At 41.0% G+C, this 15,784-nt stretch overlaps 1 pseudogene; it reads left to right on the top strand.

Moving 5' to 3' along the window:
* LOC149214466 (elongation factor TuB, chloroplastic-like) overlaps nt 1-14,134 on the top strand; it is a 66,048-nt pseudogene extending 51,914 nt beyond the window's left edge.
* Nucleotides 14,135-15,784: the final 1,650 nt, after the last annotated feature.

Raw genomic sequence — 15,784 nt, 5'->3', positions numbered from 1 at the left:
GCAATTCCCGTGAGGAATCTCACGGTCATATTTTTTACAGTGAAATTATGTGGCTTCGATTGTTCCTCTCTTATGACGAATTTTTAAGCCAAATTCGAGATGGGGGAGGCTCTTCTCTTGGTGACATTCTCAAGTTTTGGTGGTAGGACAAACATGTTGCATCCTTCAAAGCTCCCTCGTGCCTTCTAGCTGCTGGAATTTGGTGTGCTCAGAATCTCAACATTTTCCAAGATAAGGCTATTACATTAGAAAGGGATGCGGCAAATGTTGTTGCATTAGCACAGGAATATAAGTTGGACCTGAGCCCAAGCAAGCCCAAAGTGCTAATCATGCTTGAATTGATTATGAATCTCCTTGGGGTTATTTTGATGTGCCAACCAGGGCCACCACTCTCGATGTGACATTAGGATAGTTCTATACTTTAGTCACTCCCACATTATTTACTATCGCCACTCTCCTGGTAGAGGTTGAATAAGGAAGCTAAAATTGCAACATTACAATCTCTTTTGGACCTAGCTAGAAAAAAAGGCTTGTCTTATCTGCAGGTTATGGGTTTCTCAAAACTGGTCATTGACTGGGCAAATAGGAAGGTTGAAGTGAACATCCATGGACTTGAAACACTTTTGTCAGACATTAGGGTTGTAACCGAGTCTTTTGAACGCATCAAATGCTGTCATATCCTCTATGAACTCAATTCAGAAGTCGACAGTCCATCTAAAGAAGTTCTCGCCATGCCCACTGGATCTGTCTATATCTATGAGTTTGAATATGGAGAAGAATTGAGACCATGAGACAAATGTCATTTTCTAGTTTTTTCTTATCATGAGACCTAACATCAATGTTCCACCGAGTTTCTGGGATGGGGAAGCGTGGGAGTGGGCATACACACAAGGGGGACGTATATAAGCAACCCCAAAATTTAGGGAAATTTCGAGGAAACGGGGGGACGTTAGAGTCATAAAAATTATAAAATTATTAAAAATTTAATATATAAAAATAAAAAATAAAATCCCAACAATATGTCAATAACTAAATAGTAAATCTTAATAATTATGAATGTACATGTAAATTGAATCATTTCGTATTAGACTATTATGAATTATCATTTATGCAATTTACATTTAAACGTAAATTGAATCCATCATTTGACATTATGTAATGTTCCATATAAATTCGTCATTTAGCATTATGCAAGGTATATCTAAATTAAATTCATCATTTGACAATTGAAATTGTGCAATACACATCTAAAAGTAAATTCATCATATGACAATGACATTATGTTGAAGTCTAAAACAATGTTATTAGCACTGGACCTGTCATCGAACTGATAGACCCCCCAAACCGGGAATCAGATAGAACCAAACCAGAACCGGTTAAAAAACCGGACCAAAAATCTGGTCAACAAAAAACACATAAAATATTTAGATTTTAAAGAATAACATATATATTCATCTGCATCCATATGAATCCAAACCATTTATACACAAACAAGCAAAAGCTGTCATTTATATAGCATGTAAAGGTGCACATAACCAAAATAGCACCGAGTGCAATCAATATCTAAACCAAAAATACATCAACAAACAAGCTCCACATGGCCTCTAGCATCCAAAAAAATTCATTCTACAACAAATACCTACACATCGTCAAAATCATTTCCTATATTGGGATCTTTTTCGTCAATATCACCCTCTAAGAATTAAAATAAGATAGGAAAAACATACCATGTCAATTCCAGATTTTGTTTGAGTGATAGGTACTTTTTTTAGTTGGTCATGATAAAGGAATTCAACAACCAATGCAACTAACATTAAGGTACATAGAGGGCTTGGTGCTCTTGATTAAATATTAGTTCCATACCCTTGTATATGACAAAATCCAATGGAGCTTTGCAATCCCCCGATTTATGAAATCCTGGAAAACTATTAAGTTTGATAGTTTTGAGTGAAATCTAAAATTCTAATTTCTCCATATGAAATTCAATGAGGTCAGAACCAATTTCAAACATCTTGAGTCATTTCATGGTAATGTTAAAAATTTAAGTAAAATGATACTATAAGAATTTAATATTACAATGAATTGCATAGCACTAGTAGGGCAATATGGTCAAATACTAGGCTTCCCCTATCATAAATCATTGCCTTTTTGAAAAAAATTGCGTTCAAAGGGTCCTTGGCAACAATGTAAAATATCGGTGGCCCCTGCATCCCACTTATGTCCCTTGCCCCCCTATAAAGGAAACAAGTTACCTCATTGGGGAAATGTTTCCCCAAAAGGGGAACGTGGGGAAATGTTTCCCCCAACGTTTTCCCAAAAGGGGGATATGGGGAAACGTTTCCCCAAGGGTTTGCATGGGGGAGCGCTTCCCACCCTCGGGACGCGTCCTCGTGGAACACTGCTTAACATATGCAGACCATTTTTTTTGTCTTTCCATATTTTTACATCAATATTTGCCCCTAATTTGACATCTAATTTTCACGTAGATATTTGCCTAATTTGACATCTGTCATGGGCGAAATGGTGAGCATTTCAGTTACGGATGATGGAGAATGCTGTGCTAGGAGGCCATGTGCAGTTTTGAGTGCCGATTTTGCATGCCTACATCTCCTTGGGCTTGTGAAAATGGGTGCGTTCGCTCTTCGATCAAGTTGGATTGATGTTGTCACTTCACAGGGCCATCGCCAGTGTACGTGACAGGGCTAAACAATTTCAGGCATCTTCACCTTGGAGGGAACTACTTTTTGGTGTTATTCCTCCTGAGTATGGTGGATGGCGAAGTTGGAGTATCTTGCAGTCTCTGGAAATGAACTGAGAAGAAATATTTTGCGAGAACTGGGAAATCTCAGTGTTAAATTTGGACAACTAGGTCCAAACTCCATGTTCTGATGCTCAGATTAAGAGGCTAATATTTTTGTTGGATTCCTCTTTCTGAGAGGTGTAAAATCCATATAAAAATAGTCTTAATCCGATGAGCAGAACTTATATTTTGAATTTATTATTCTTAATAAATTATATGTGCAAAGGTCAACCAGTGTTGTAATGTAGGCTCACATGCCCAACAGATGTGTCACACACCCTCATTGATGGATATATATATACAGGAAAAGTTGGAGAGAATTTGATCACAACACAACTCACATCTTCCTCTCTCATCCTAAAAAGTACGAGCTACCTGGAGGACGAATTTTAGCCACACGTGGGAAGGACGAAGAGGATTTTTCTGCAGCTAGGGTTTCTGCTGCTAGGGTTTCGCAGAAGTTTAACCAGCGTTGACTCTGGTCAACGCTTGGTCCAAACAAGCTGAAAACTTGTGGGAGGTTCGATTTTTGAAGGCCATACTACCTGGCACAAAAATCGAGGTCAAAGGGTTGACCGTTTTGCTGCTGCGTTGACTTTTAGCTTGCTGCCCCTGCGTTGACTTTTCAGGACAACGTTGACTTTTGTAGAATTGACTTGGGTTGACTCATCTACTGGTTGGAGGGTTGTTGTGACACATGCTGGGCTGGCTGACCAAAGGAGACTTTGCTGGTTGAAGCATCCTGTTGACCGCTGAAACAAACACATACATTTTTCTTGTTTCTGATTTGTCTTCTGTAAGATCTGCTTATATGTTCTATCTGCATTTTGCTTATCTACTTGTATGATTGCTGTGAGAAAAGTGAAATTGCTCTTAGCATAGAACATCTACAAAACTTTACATGGTATCAGAGCTGAGGTGAAGACAAACTCTATCTATAGCAATCATCATCGAAGGAAATGGATTCCTCTAAGCTTGAATTCAGGGAGAATGACAAGCTGACTGGAAGTGATGACTTCCATGCCTGGAAGATGTTATTAGATCTCAAATTAGAAGATCATGATCTCCTAGATCATGTGACAGGGAAGATTCAAGAACCTCCATCAAATGCCTCTGCTGCTGTTAAACACAAGTATAAGAAGGGAGAAATCAGAGCAAAACTGCTGATCAGGGAACCCATAAATAAAAGTCTGGTTGCCTACATATCTGAACTAGGCACATCCAAGGAGATGTATGACAAACTGATACTTATGTTCCGAGTAAACAATGTGAACCAAGTGCTATTCCTCAAGAACAAGTTGAAGAATATGAAGAAGGGCCGAGACGAGTCTATTCAAACTTTCTTTATGAAGTTGACCGAAACCAGGAACAATCTGCTAGCTATTGGGGAGACAACAGCTGATCGTGAGATGGTTCTCACTGCACTTGGAGGACTTCCATATGAATGGCAAGTATTCACAACTACCATTCTCAACAATAATACCATCCCTAACTTTGATGAGCTTCTGTCTAGATGTATGCAAGAAGAAACAAGGATGAAGGAATTTGATAATGAAAGAAATGCTGCCTATGTTGCTCATTCCCGAAAGAAGAACTCTGGTGGTTCCAAGGACAAAGGAAGGACTAAGACTCAAAAGAAGAAGGGTAAATGTTTCACCTGCCATAGGACTGGACACTATGCTAGAGAATGCCCCTTCCAGAAGAATTCTCCCGATAGTGACGACAACAACAACAACCGAAGGAATGGGAATCAAAGAAATGACAAATCCAAAGGAAAGAGGAAGGCTCACTTTGAAGGAAACCATCCACCTTCTAAAAGGACCAGAAATACCAGGTATGAGGAGTCTAATGTTGTTGATAAAAGAAATGAGTATATTCTAATATCTGCTCTCTCAGCTGCATCTCCGCCCGACACTATGGATGTCTGGCTAATCGATAGTGGTGCCTCAAGACACATCACCGGATTCAAGGAAGCACTTTCTGACATGGTTGAAAGGGATACTAATCTAGAAATTATCCTTGGGGATAATGCCACTTATCCTGTGAAAGGGACCGGGACTGTGACCCTCCACTTGTCTCAAGGACAAGTCCTCCATCTACAAGATGTACTCTATGTACCCAAATTGAAGAAGAACCTTGTGTCTGTATCTGCCATGGAAGACAAAGGATTCAATGTAACTTTCTCTGATGGAAAGGTACTCATGTGGAAGAAGAGCTTCAAGGAAGCTATCTCAATTGGTTTTAGAGTTGGTACACTCTACCAGGTTGGAGGGAGTCCGTTGGGAGCTATGACTTGTGATACTATCCGTCAAACCGAACTATGGCACCGAAGATTTGGACACCTTCATTACAAGGCTCTTCCCGAAGCAAGGAAGGTGGTGACAGGGATGCCTAATTTTGGAAATAATCATAAAGGTGTATGTAAGGGTTGTGCTGAAGGAAAACATACAAGGGGACCTTTCCCCTCAAGTGTCAGAAAGACATCTGAGATATTGCAACTAGTCCATTCTGATCTTTCCGATATGTTGCCTGTAACATCCCTGGGGGGATGTTCTTACTATATGACATTTACTGATGACTTCTCTCGCAAAACCTGGATATACTTCTTGAAGAAGAAGGATGAGGCTTTCATGTGGTTCCGTACCTTCAAAGCCTTGGTGGAAAATATGACCGGAAAGAAGATCAAGATTTTGAGGACTGACAATGGCACTGAATATGAGTCAAATGAGTTCAAAGACTTTTGCAGAGAAGCTGGCATTAAGAGGGAGACTACCACTGCATATACTCCTGAGCAGAATGGTGTTGCTGAACGCAAGAATAGGACTATTGTGGAAGCTGCCCGTGCCATGCTATGTGACCAGGGTCTTCCAAAGTTTCTGTGGGGAGAAGCTGCAAATACTGCTGCGTACATTCAAAACCGATGCCCTCATTCCGCTTTGGACTCCAAAACTCCCGAAGAGGTTTTCTCTGGTAAGAAACCTGATGTCTCACATTTTAGAATTTTTGGATGTCCTGTCTATTTTCATGTGCCGAAAGAAAAGAGAAGTAAGCTGGATGCTACTGGGAAGAAAGGAATGTTTGTGGGCTACAGTGAAACTTCTAAGGCATATAGAGTCTATGTACCTGGTCAAAGGGAAGTAGAGATAAGCCATGATGTCACTTTTGACGAAGATGCTTCCCTGAAGAAAGTAGTAGATCTTCCTAGATCTGAAGAAAACCATGAAGAAAGACCTGGAAATCTGGAAGAACCCCAGGATGAGACTATGCCTGATGTTGAAGGGCCAATGGACCCTATTGATCCTTCCCCTTCTCTAGGAAAGAGGCCATCATGGCTCAGGGACACCCTCGAAGATGCTGAGGGTCATGCTGCCCCAAGGGGAACATTCCGAGAAAGCAAGAAGCCGTGTAGATACCAAGGGTATCTAGCTGCCATGAGTACTATTATACAATCTGAACCTGGATCTTTTGAAGAAGCCATCAAGCATCAAGTCTGGAAGGATGCTATGCATGAAGAATATGAGGCCATTATGAAGAATGATGTCTGGGATGTGGTCCCGAGACCGAAGGACAAATCTGTTGTCACCGCTAAATGGCTCTACAAGATTAAACATGGATCTGATGGGAGTGTTGAAAAGTTTAAGGCAAGATTTGTTGCCCGTGGCTTCTCTCAAAAGGAAGGAATTGACTATGACGATATATTTGCACCTGTGGCTCGATATACCACCATCCGATCCATCATAGCCCTTGCTGCTACGCAAGGATGGAGTCTTCATCAGATGGATGTCAAGACCGCTTTGCTGCATGGTGCAATAAAGGAAGAGGTGTATGTAGAACAACCTCTGGGATTTGAAGTTCAAGATCGAGACACTTATGTCTGCAGGTTGAAGAAAGCCCTCTATGGGTTAAAGCAAGCACCCAGAGCTTGGTATGATAGGATGGATAGTTACTTGATGAAGCTGGGCTTCACTCGAAGCAATGCTGATCCAAACCTTTACTTTAAGGTTGAGGAAGGAAAGCCTCTCATTCTAGTGCTGTATGTGGACGACCTCTTCCTGACAGGTGATGACCCTCTCATTCATCAATGTAAGAGGGAGCTTGCTGCTGAGTTCGAGATGAAAGACCTAGGACTGATGCACTATTTCCTAGGCCTGGAGGTCTGGGAGAGACCTGGAGAGATTTTCCTTTCTCAAGGAAAGTATATTGTGAAGCTTCTGGAAAGATTTGGGATGGTGGACTGTAAGTCCGTGTCGACACCAATGGAACTCAACTTTAAGAAGTTGAGTGGCAGCGCTGCAGGGCCTATATTGGCCAATCCTACTGAGTATCGTCAACTCATAGGAGCTTTGATGTTCTTAGTGAACACCCGTCCGGACATATGTTTTGCAGTGAATACTTTGAGTCAACAGATGGTTGAGCCTCATCATTTTCACTGGGTTGGTGCCAAGAATCTTTTGAGATATCTTCGGGGCACGATTAACCATGGGCTGAGAATCGAGATACACTGCCGGAGTGTGATACTCCGGGATATACTGATGCCGATTGGGCTAGCAGTGTGGTGGATCGTAAGAGCACATTTGGATGCTGTTTCAATCTTTGTTCTGCTTCGATCTCATGGATGAGCAGGAAGCAGAAGTCGGTGGCTTTGAGCACCGCGGAGGCCGAATACATTGCTGCTAGTATGGCCTGTTGTGAAGCAGTTTGGTTGAGGAAGCTCTTTAGTGAGCTGTTCCAACATGTGCTAGATACCACTGTAATACTCTGTGATAATCAGAGTGGGATTCGTATGACTGAGAATCCTGTGTTCCACGACCGATCCAAGCATATTGATATCAAGTACCACTTTATCCGGGATATGGTACAGCGAGGCGCCGTAAGGCTCGATCATATAGGAACTGATGAGCAGGTCGCGGATATTCTCACTAAGCCCCTGGGGAAGGTCAAGTTCCTAACCTTCCGTGAGAGTCTTGGTGTCGTGGAAAGACCCTATGATGTGGGTCCTGTTGGACGATGAGCTCTGGGAGCTCTGGGGGGCTTTGGGGATAGCTTCTCGGAGCTATAAGCACTCATAATGCTTCTGCCCCACCCTTGTGATTATTGAGCTGGTTCGCCACTCATTTAATCTGTGCCCCGTATGCATCCTACCCATTGAGTTCAGGGCTCATGGGAAGTACCTCTCATTTGGCCAATGAGGTGTGGAAAAGCTAGAGACTATTAGCAAAGACTGATGGACGCATCAGAGATTGCCGTACTCTCTATCTAGGATGGCATGGTCCAACCACTTGATCTGGGATCAAGATTTGTGAGGTCTGGGACCTCTGGACTGATTATGTCAGTCGGGGAATGATGTCTTTGTGACTGACCCACTTCTGTTCTGAAATAAAGAAGCCAGCAAAGCAAGTTTCGGCGAGATGACTCACGATGTTAATTGCAGTAATAGATGGAGTTCTCCCTAGTTGAGAGGGAGTGTTAAATTGGACAACTAGGTCCAAACTCCATGTTCTGATGCTCAGATTAAGAGGCTAATATTTTTGTTGGATTCCTCTTTCTGAGAGGTGTAAAATCCATATAAAAATAGTCTTAATCCGATGAGCAGAACTTATATTTTGAATTTATTATTCTTAATCAATTATATGTGCAAAGGTCAGCCAGTTTTGTAATGTAGGCTCACATGCCCAACAGATGTGTCACACACCCTCATTGATGGATATATATATACAGGAAAAGTTGGAGAGAATTTGATCACAACACAACTCACATCTTCCTCTCTCATCCTAAAAAGTACGAGCTACCTGGAGGACGAATTTCAGCCACACGTGGGAAGGACGAAGAGGATTTTTCTGCAGCTAGGGTTTCTGCTGCTAGGGTTTCGCAGAAGTTTAACCAACGTTGACTTTGGTCAACGCTTGGTCCAAACAAGCTGAAAACTTGTGGGAGGTTCGATTTTTGAAGGCCATACTACCTGGCACAAAAATCGAGGTCAAAGGGTTGACCGTTTTGCTGCTGCGTTGACTTTTAGCTTGCTGCCCCTGCGTTGACTTTTCAGGACAACGTTGACTTTGTAGAACTGACTTGGGTTGACTCATCTACTGGTTGGAGGGTTGTTGTGACACATGCTGGGCTGGCTGACCAAAGGAGACTTTGCTGGTTGAAGCATCCTGTTGACCGCCGAAACAAACACATACATTTTTCTTGTTTCTGATTTGTCTTCTGTAAGATCTGCTTATATGTTCTATCTGCATTTTGCTTATCTACTTGTATGATTGCTGTGAGAAAAGTGAAATTGCTCTTAGCATAGAACATCTACAAAACTGTACACTCAGCCAATGTTAAGAGCTTTATGTGGGCTATTACAATTCATTTGATGGTGGAATACTTCCTGAAATGGGAAAGTTGAGGAATCTTCTTCATCTGGATATGTCGGAGTGAGAGCTATCTAGTCCAATTCCTCCAAAGTTGGGGAACCTCAAGAGCTTGAAATCTATGGACCTTTCAAACAACCACCTGGCAGGAGAAATCTCGGAAGAGTTCTCCTCACTGAAGGAGATAACCCTTATGAATCTCTTCAGAAATCGGCTTCACGAATATAACTTAATTGGTGGGATTCCTCAACAGTTAGGAAGGAAATCTGAGCTTTTGCAGGTGGATTTGTCTTCCAACAAGCTTATTGGTTTCATTCTTCAGGATCCATGCACTGGTGGGAAGTTGTAGACATTGATTTTGCTTGACAACTTTTTCTTCAGGCCCATTCCTGAATCTCTGGGTAACTGAGTCACTCACCAAAGTCCAAATGGGCCACAATTACTTGAATGGATCCGTTCCAAAAGTGCTGCTAAATTTTTCGGGGTTGGAGATGTTTTAACTCCATGATCGAGGTTGCTTGGGAAGCCGAAGCGGGAAGCGGGAGCGGGGAGTGACATTTTCAAAAGCTCCTCGTTTGGGAGCGAATTGGGAGCAAATTTTATATAATATATATTTTTATATATTTTGATGCATACTTGTCAACAAAAGCATGTATAATGATGAATTAGATATAATTTAAAAACAAAATGGATTAAACCATATAACATCAATCATCTAGAAGTTATAATCTTTGTCAACCACATGCCCACAAGTTACATGTTACAACATATCGAGTCTCATGATTCATCAATCTTAAAGATTCAAACTTTCAAAATTCAATATATAACATTTGTCATCACTAAAGTTGTACTTGTAACCATTACCAAACTATAACAAAGAATATCAAACATAAAATGAAATGTTTCAACTTTCAAGAAGCATCATATTCATAATTCAATACCAATGAGTTATAAATGCCAACTTCAAACTTCAAACTTAAATTGTCATATATTATTTACAAAAAATACCATAATAAATATGAAAGAGTCATTAGTTATAAAAAGTATTGGAAACTAGAAAAGAGTCAAGACATCTAAATCTATTATCTATTGCTTGACCTTCTTGCCACGAGAAATTTCTAATTTCCTGTCTCATGGTTTATTGGGAGCCTCCTCCCACATAGTCGAATGACCATGGTGCTCTTGATTAAATACAAGTTCCATACCTTGATACCCTAGGTGCTCTTGATTATTGGAAGTCTGCCCCACATAGAGGGATTGGTGATCTTGATTAAATACAAGTTCCATATTCTAGTACATGAAAACATCCAATGGAAACATTTTAATCCCCCCAATTCTGAAATCCCGGAAAACTGATAAGTATGCTAGATTTCGACTGAGATCTAAAATTCTACTTTGTCCATATGAACCCCAATGAGGTCAGAACCACTCTCAAACATCCTAAGTCATTTCATGGTAATGTTTAAGAATTTAACATTACCATGAACTGCATATCAATACTAGGCCCATATGCTTGAATAGCAAGATGCCTCACTTAAAAATTGCCCCCGTATTGGCAGGGAGTGAATTTTTTTTAGGGAGTGCGCTCTCGAAATTTTCTCCCGTCGCCCCACTCAAAAAATCGCTCCTGAATTGGCAGGGAATGAATTTTTTTTAGGGAGCGCGTTCCGGAAATTCGCTCCCGCTCTCGCTCGGACTCCGGAGCATGCTTTGGGAGTGGGTTTGAGGGGGGGGGAGGCCACTCCCCAACGACCCTGATTGTGACAACTATCTATGTGGTAGCATGCTGGATAAAATTACAGTGACCTCTAGGTTGGGTCATTTGAGCTTGTTTAAAAACAGGCTCATTGGTCCACTTCCGGACTCCATAGGAAACTTCTACAACTTCCAAAACCTTCTTCTCAGTGGCAATGAGTTCACTGACATTGTTCCTCAATAGATTGGCCATTTGAAGCAGTTGTCCAAGATGGATTTTAGCAGTGGCAAATTTTCTGGAGTGATACCTCTTGAGATAAGTTGTCGTAAGCTCCTTGCCTTCATAGATTTGAGTAGGGATGAGCTTTGTGGATCCATATGTGAAAATTCAGAAACCCTGAATCCTACTGCAACAACTGATTAAGTTTCTTCTATTTGTTAAATAAATTGAACAAATTATTTACTGTGTTCTATGGTAAATATCGAAACTAATACACTGCAACCTTCACAAATAAAACACTACGGAAGAAAAATAATGCTGGAAGAATAGATGTACACACACATATACATAGTTATTTTTGGACCAATGTCCTTGGAAAAACCCAACTTGGGAAAACCAGTGCAGCAACTGAGGGTTTTATTATTATGTAGTAGTAAATCTGAGTACAAAACTATGGATTCTCAAATCTAGCAATCCATACAGAGAAATGACTGACAAAAAGTCTAGTGAGAAAAATCTCACTCCACTGGCGATTCGACACTCACCTTGGCTCCTGATGAGCTGTTGTTTGCCACCTCTGCGCAATCCCTACACCAGCCTACGCAGTGCTAGGTCCTACAACTCAGACCAACGTCTCTCTTGCTAACTGACCAATTGCTGTCTGGAAGATCGATTCTCCTGGCATCCAGGCTCCCACTCCGCTTTTGGCATTGAATCACTGCTTCTCCCCAGCGAAATACGGATTCCCCTCTGAAGCACTGCGCTGCCTCTCTACTATGCACTCACTGGACTAAGAAATCTCCCTCTGGCCTTATTATCCCTGCCCCTTTCTCACTGCTTCGATCTTACTGAATCACCTACGGCAACTGAATGCTACTACTCTAGAGATCGATTTCCCAACAAAAATCGAATTTTTGGTGTCTCAAGTGTGTTCTCCAATCCCCATCGAATCTCTTCTTATAATCTCTTGTTGAGACATCAATGGCCAAGATTAAAACATAGTTGATGGCTAAGATTAACTAGAACTCAATCCATGTCTTCTTCTAGAAGATTCTCACCATGATTTAATTAATACCCTTTAATTAATCAGATTTCGTTAGTTTAGACTTAGGAAACATTAGAAAACAATTAATTATTTTAATTAAGTCGTCTCTAGGTGGAATTCCCAGAAATGATTTATGGGTTTTGGAGAATACATGTATTCTAGTCTCTCGACCAAATTTCGTGGCTAGAACACATCCGATGCTACAAAAACTAACACCATACCCCATAAATAACCAAGATGAAAATTCTCAATTATCTCAATATCTCTAGAAATTATTTGGTTGGAAGAATTCCTTCAGAGATTAAAGCATGCTAAGCCTAACATTTGTGGGTTTCTCCTACAATAATCTCTCAGGTTTAGTCCCTGGTACTGGCCAGTTTTCTTACTTCAATGTAACTTCCTTTGTGGGTAATCTTGAGCTTTGTGGACCATATTTGGGACCTTGCAATGACATATCTGCATCAAAGGAAGCCCTTATCAAAGGTCCATTTTCTTCAACTTTCATGTTGCTCTTGGTCATAGGGCGTCTCATTTGCTCCTTGGCCTTTGCAATTGCTGCTGTTATTAGAGAGAGGGCATTGAGAAAGGCAAACACTTCAAGGCAATGGAAGCTGACCACATTCCAGAGACTGAACTTTTCCTGTGACAATGTGCTTGAGAGCTTGAAAGAAAAAAAACATTATAGGCAAAGGAGGAGCAGGTATAGTATACAAGGGCATTATGCCCAGTGGAGAAGAAGTTGCTGTGAAAAAGGGTGGTTATCTTCACTGGGATACAAGATATAGGATTGCACTAGAGGCTGCTAACGGACTTCTCTACCTTCATCACGATTGCTCTCCTGGATTCCAATTTTGAAGCTCATGTAGCAGATTTTAGTCTTTGCCAAATTTTTGCAGGATTCTGGTACTTCAGAATGCGTCTCTGCAATAGCAGATTCTTATGGCTATATTGCACCAGGTAGGTAATTACATGATTACCAATTTATCTTTGCTTTTTTCCCCTAATTACATGGTTTGGATTCATCATTCCATTGATGTTTAATTTTTTTATTAGTTTCATATTTAATGTTTAAAAATAGTTCTTTGGTCATCCATGATTATAAGATTAGATTGGTAGTTTGTCTGGCCTGTAAGCTAAATTGGGTAGGGATATTTGCATGTCAAAGCCAAAATCTCCATCCCATTTTTGTGGACCAAGTCATCAGAAGAGCTCCTATAGGTTTTTATATGTGAAGATCAGTTGTGCAAACCATTTACAGTCTTCGGCCCCATTCCTGAATCTCTGGGCAACTGCGAGTCACTCACCAGAGTCCAAATGGGCCACAATTACTTGAATGGATCCATCCCAAAAGGGCTGCTAAACCTTCTGAAGTTGGAGATGTGTTAACTCAATGACAACTATCTAAGTGGTAGCATGCTGGCTACAATTATGGTGACCTCTAAGTTGGGTAATTTAAGCTTGTTTAACAACAGGCTCACTGGTCCACTTTTGGACTCCATAGGAAACTTTTCCAGCTTGCAATCCTTCTTCTCAGTGGCAATGAGTTTACCGGAAGTCTTCCTCAACAGGTTGGCCGTTTGAAGCTGTTGTCCAAGATGGATTTCAGCAGTAACTGATTTTCTGGAGTGATAACTCCTGCGATATGTTACTGTAAGCTCCTGGCCTTCATAGATTTGAGTAGGAATGAGCTCAGTGGACCCATACCCCCACAGATAACCAAGATGAAGATTCTCAATTATCTCGATATCTCTAGAAACCATTTGGTTGGAAGCATTCCTTTAGAGATTTAAGGCTTGCTAAGCCTAACATCTGTGGATTTCTCCTACAACAATTTCTCAGGTTTAGTTCCTGGTACTGGCCAGTTCTCTTACTTCAATGCAACTTCCTTTGCGGGTAATTCTGAGCTTTGTGGACCATATTTGGGACCTTGCAATGACATATCTGCATCAAAGGAAGCCCTTATCAAAGGTCCAATTTCTTCAACTTTCAAGCTGCTTTTGCTCCACGGCCTTTGAAATTGCTGCTGTTGTTAAAGCGAGGGCACTGAAAAAGGCAAACACTTCAAGGCAATGGAAGCTGACTGCATTCCAGAGACGATTTTTCCAGTGACGATTTGCTTCGAGAGCTTGAAGGAGGACAACATTTTAGGCAAAGGAGGATCAGGAATAGTATACAAGGACGTTATGCCCAGTGGAGAAGTTGCTGTGAAAAAGGATGGTCATCTTCACTGGGATACAAGATATCAGATTGCACTAGAGGCTGCCAAGGGAATTTTCTACCTTTATCACAATTGCTCTTCACTTATTGTTCACAGGGACGTAAAATCCAACAACAGTTCTCCTGGATTCCAATTTTTAAGCTCACGTTGAAGATTTTGGCCTTGCCAAGTTTTTGCAGGATTCTGGTATCTCAGAATGCATGTCTGCAATAGCAGGTTCTTATGGCTATATTGCACCAGGTAGGTAATTACATGATTCCCAATTTATCTTTGGCGTTTTCCCCTAATTACATGGTTTGGATTCCATTGTATTTTTCTCGTTAATCATGTTTAAATTTTTTTATTAGTTTCATATTTAATGTTTAAAAATAGTTCTATGGTCATCCATGATTATAAGATTAGATTGGTAGTTTGTCTGGCTTATCTGTAACGTAAGTTAGGTAGGCGTATTTGCATGTCAAAGCCAAAATCTCCATCCCAATTTTGTGGACCTAGTCAGCGGAAGAGCTCCTTTAGGGTTTTATATATGAAGATCAATTGTGCAAACTATTTACAATCTTCGGCCCACATCCTGAATCTCTGGGCAACTGTGAGTCACTCATCAGAGTCTGAATGTGCCACAATTATTAAAATGGATCCATCCCAAAAGGGCTGCTAAAACTTCCGAGGTTGGAGATGCTTTAAGTCCATGACAACTATCGAAATGGTGGCATGCCGGCTAAAATTACGGTGACCTCTAAGTTGGTTCATTTGAGCTTGTTTAACAACAGGCTCACTGGTCCAGTTGCGGGCTTCCATTGGAAACTTCTACAGCTTGCAAATCCTTCTTCTGAGTGGCAATGAGTTCACTGACAGTGTTCCTCATCAGATTGGCCATTTGAAGCAGTTGTCCAAGATGGATTTCAGCAGTAACAGATTTTCTGGAGTGATACCTCTTGAGATAAGTTACTGTAATCTCCCGGCCTTCGTAGATTTGAGTAGGACTGAGCTCAATGGACCCATACCCATGCAGATAACCAAGATGAAGATTCTCAATTATCTCAATATATCTAGAAACCATTTGGTTAGAAGCATTCCTTTCGAGATTGAAGGCATTTTAAGCCTAACATCTGTTGATTTCTCCTACAACAATCTCTCGGGTTTAGTTCCTGGTAATGGCCAGTTCTTTCACTTCAATGCAACTTCCTTTGCGGGTGATTCTGAGCTCTTTGGACCATAGTTGGGACCTTGCAATGACATATCTGCATCAAAGGAAGCCCTTATCAAAGGTCCATTTTCTTCAACTTTCAAGCTGCTTTTGGTCATAGGGCTTCTCAGTTGCTCCATGGCCTTTGCAATAGCTGCGGTTACTAAAGCGAGAAAACAGAAAAAGGCAAACACTTCAAGGCAATGGAAGCTGACTGCATTCCAGAGACTGGATTTTTCTTGTGACGAGGTTCTTGAGATC

The sequence above is a fragment of the Pinus tabuliformis genome, chromosome 1_1, assembly GCF_031772625.1.
Source record: "Pinus tabuliformis cultivar Carrire ecotype Pingquan chromosome 1_1, CPIR1, whole genome shotgun sequence".
Classification (NCBI taxonomy): domain Eukaryota; kingdom Viridiplantae; phylum Streptophyta; class Pinopsida; order Pinales; family Pinaceae; genus Pinus; species Pinus tabuliformis.
The sequence above is the reverse complement of the archived record's forward strand: the minus strand, read 5'-3'. Positions and strand labels throughout refer to the sequence as shown.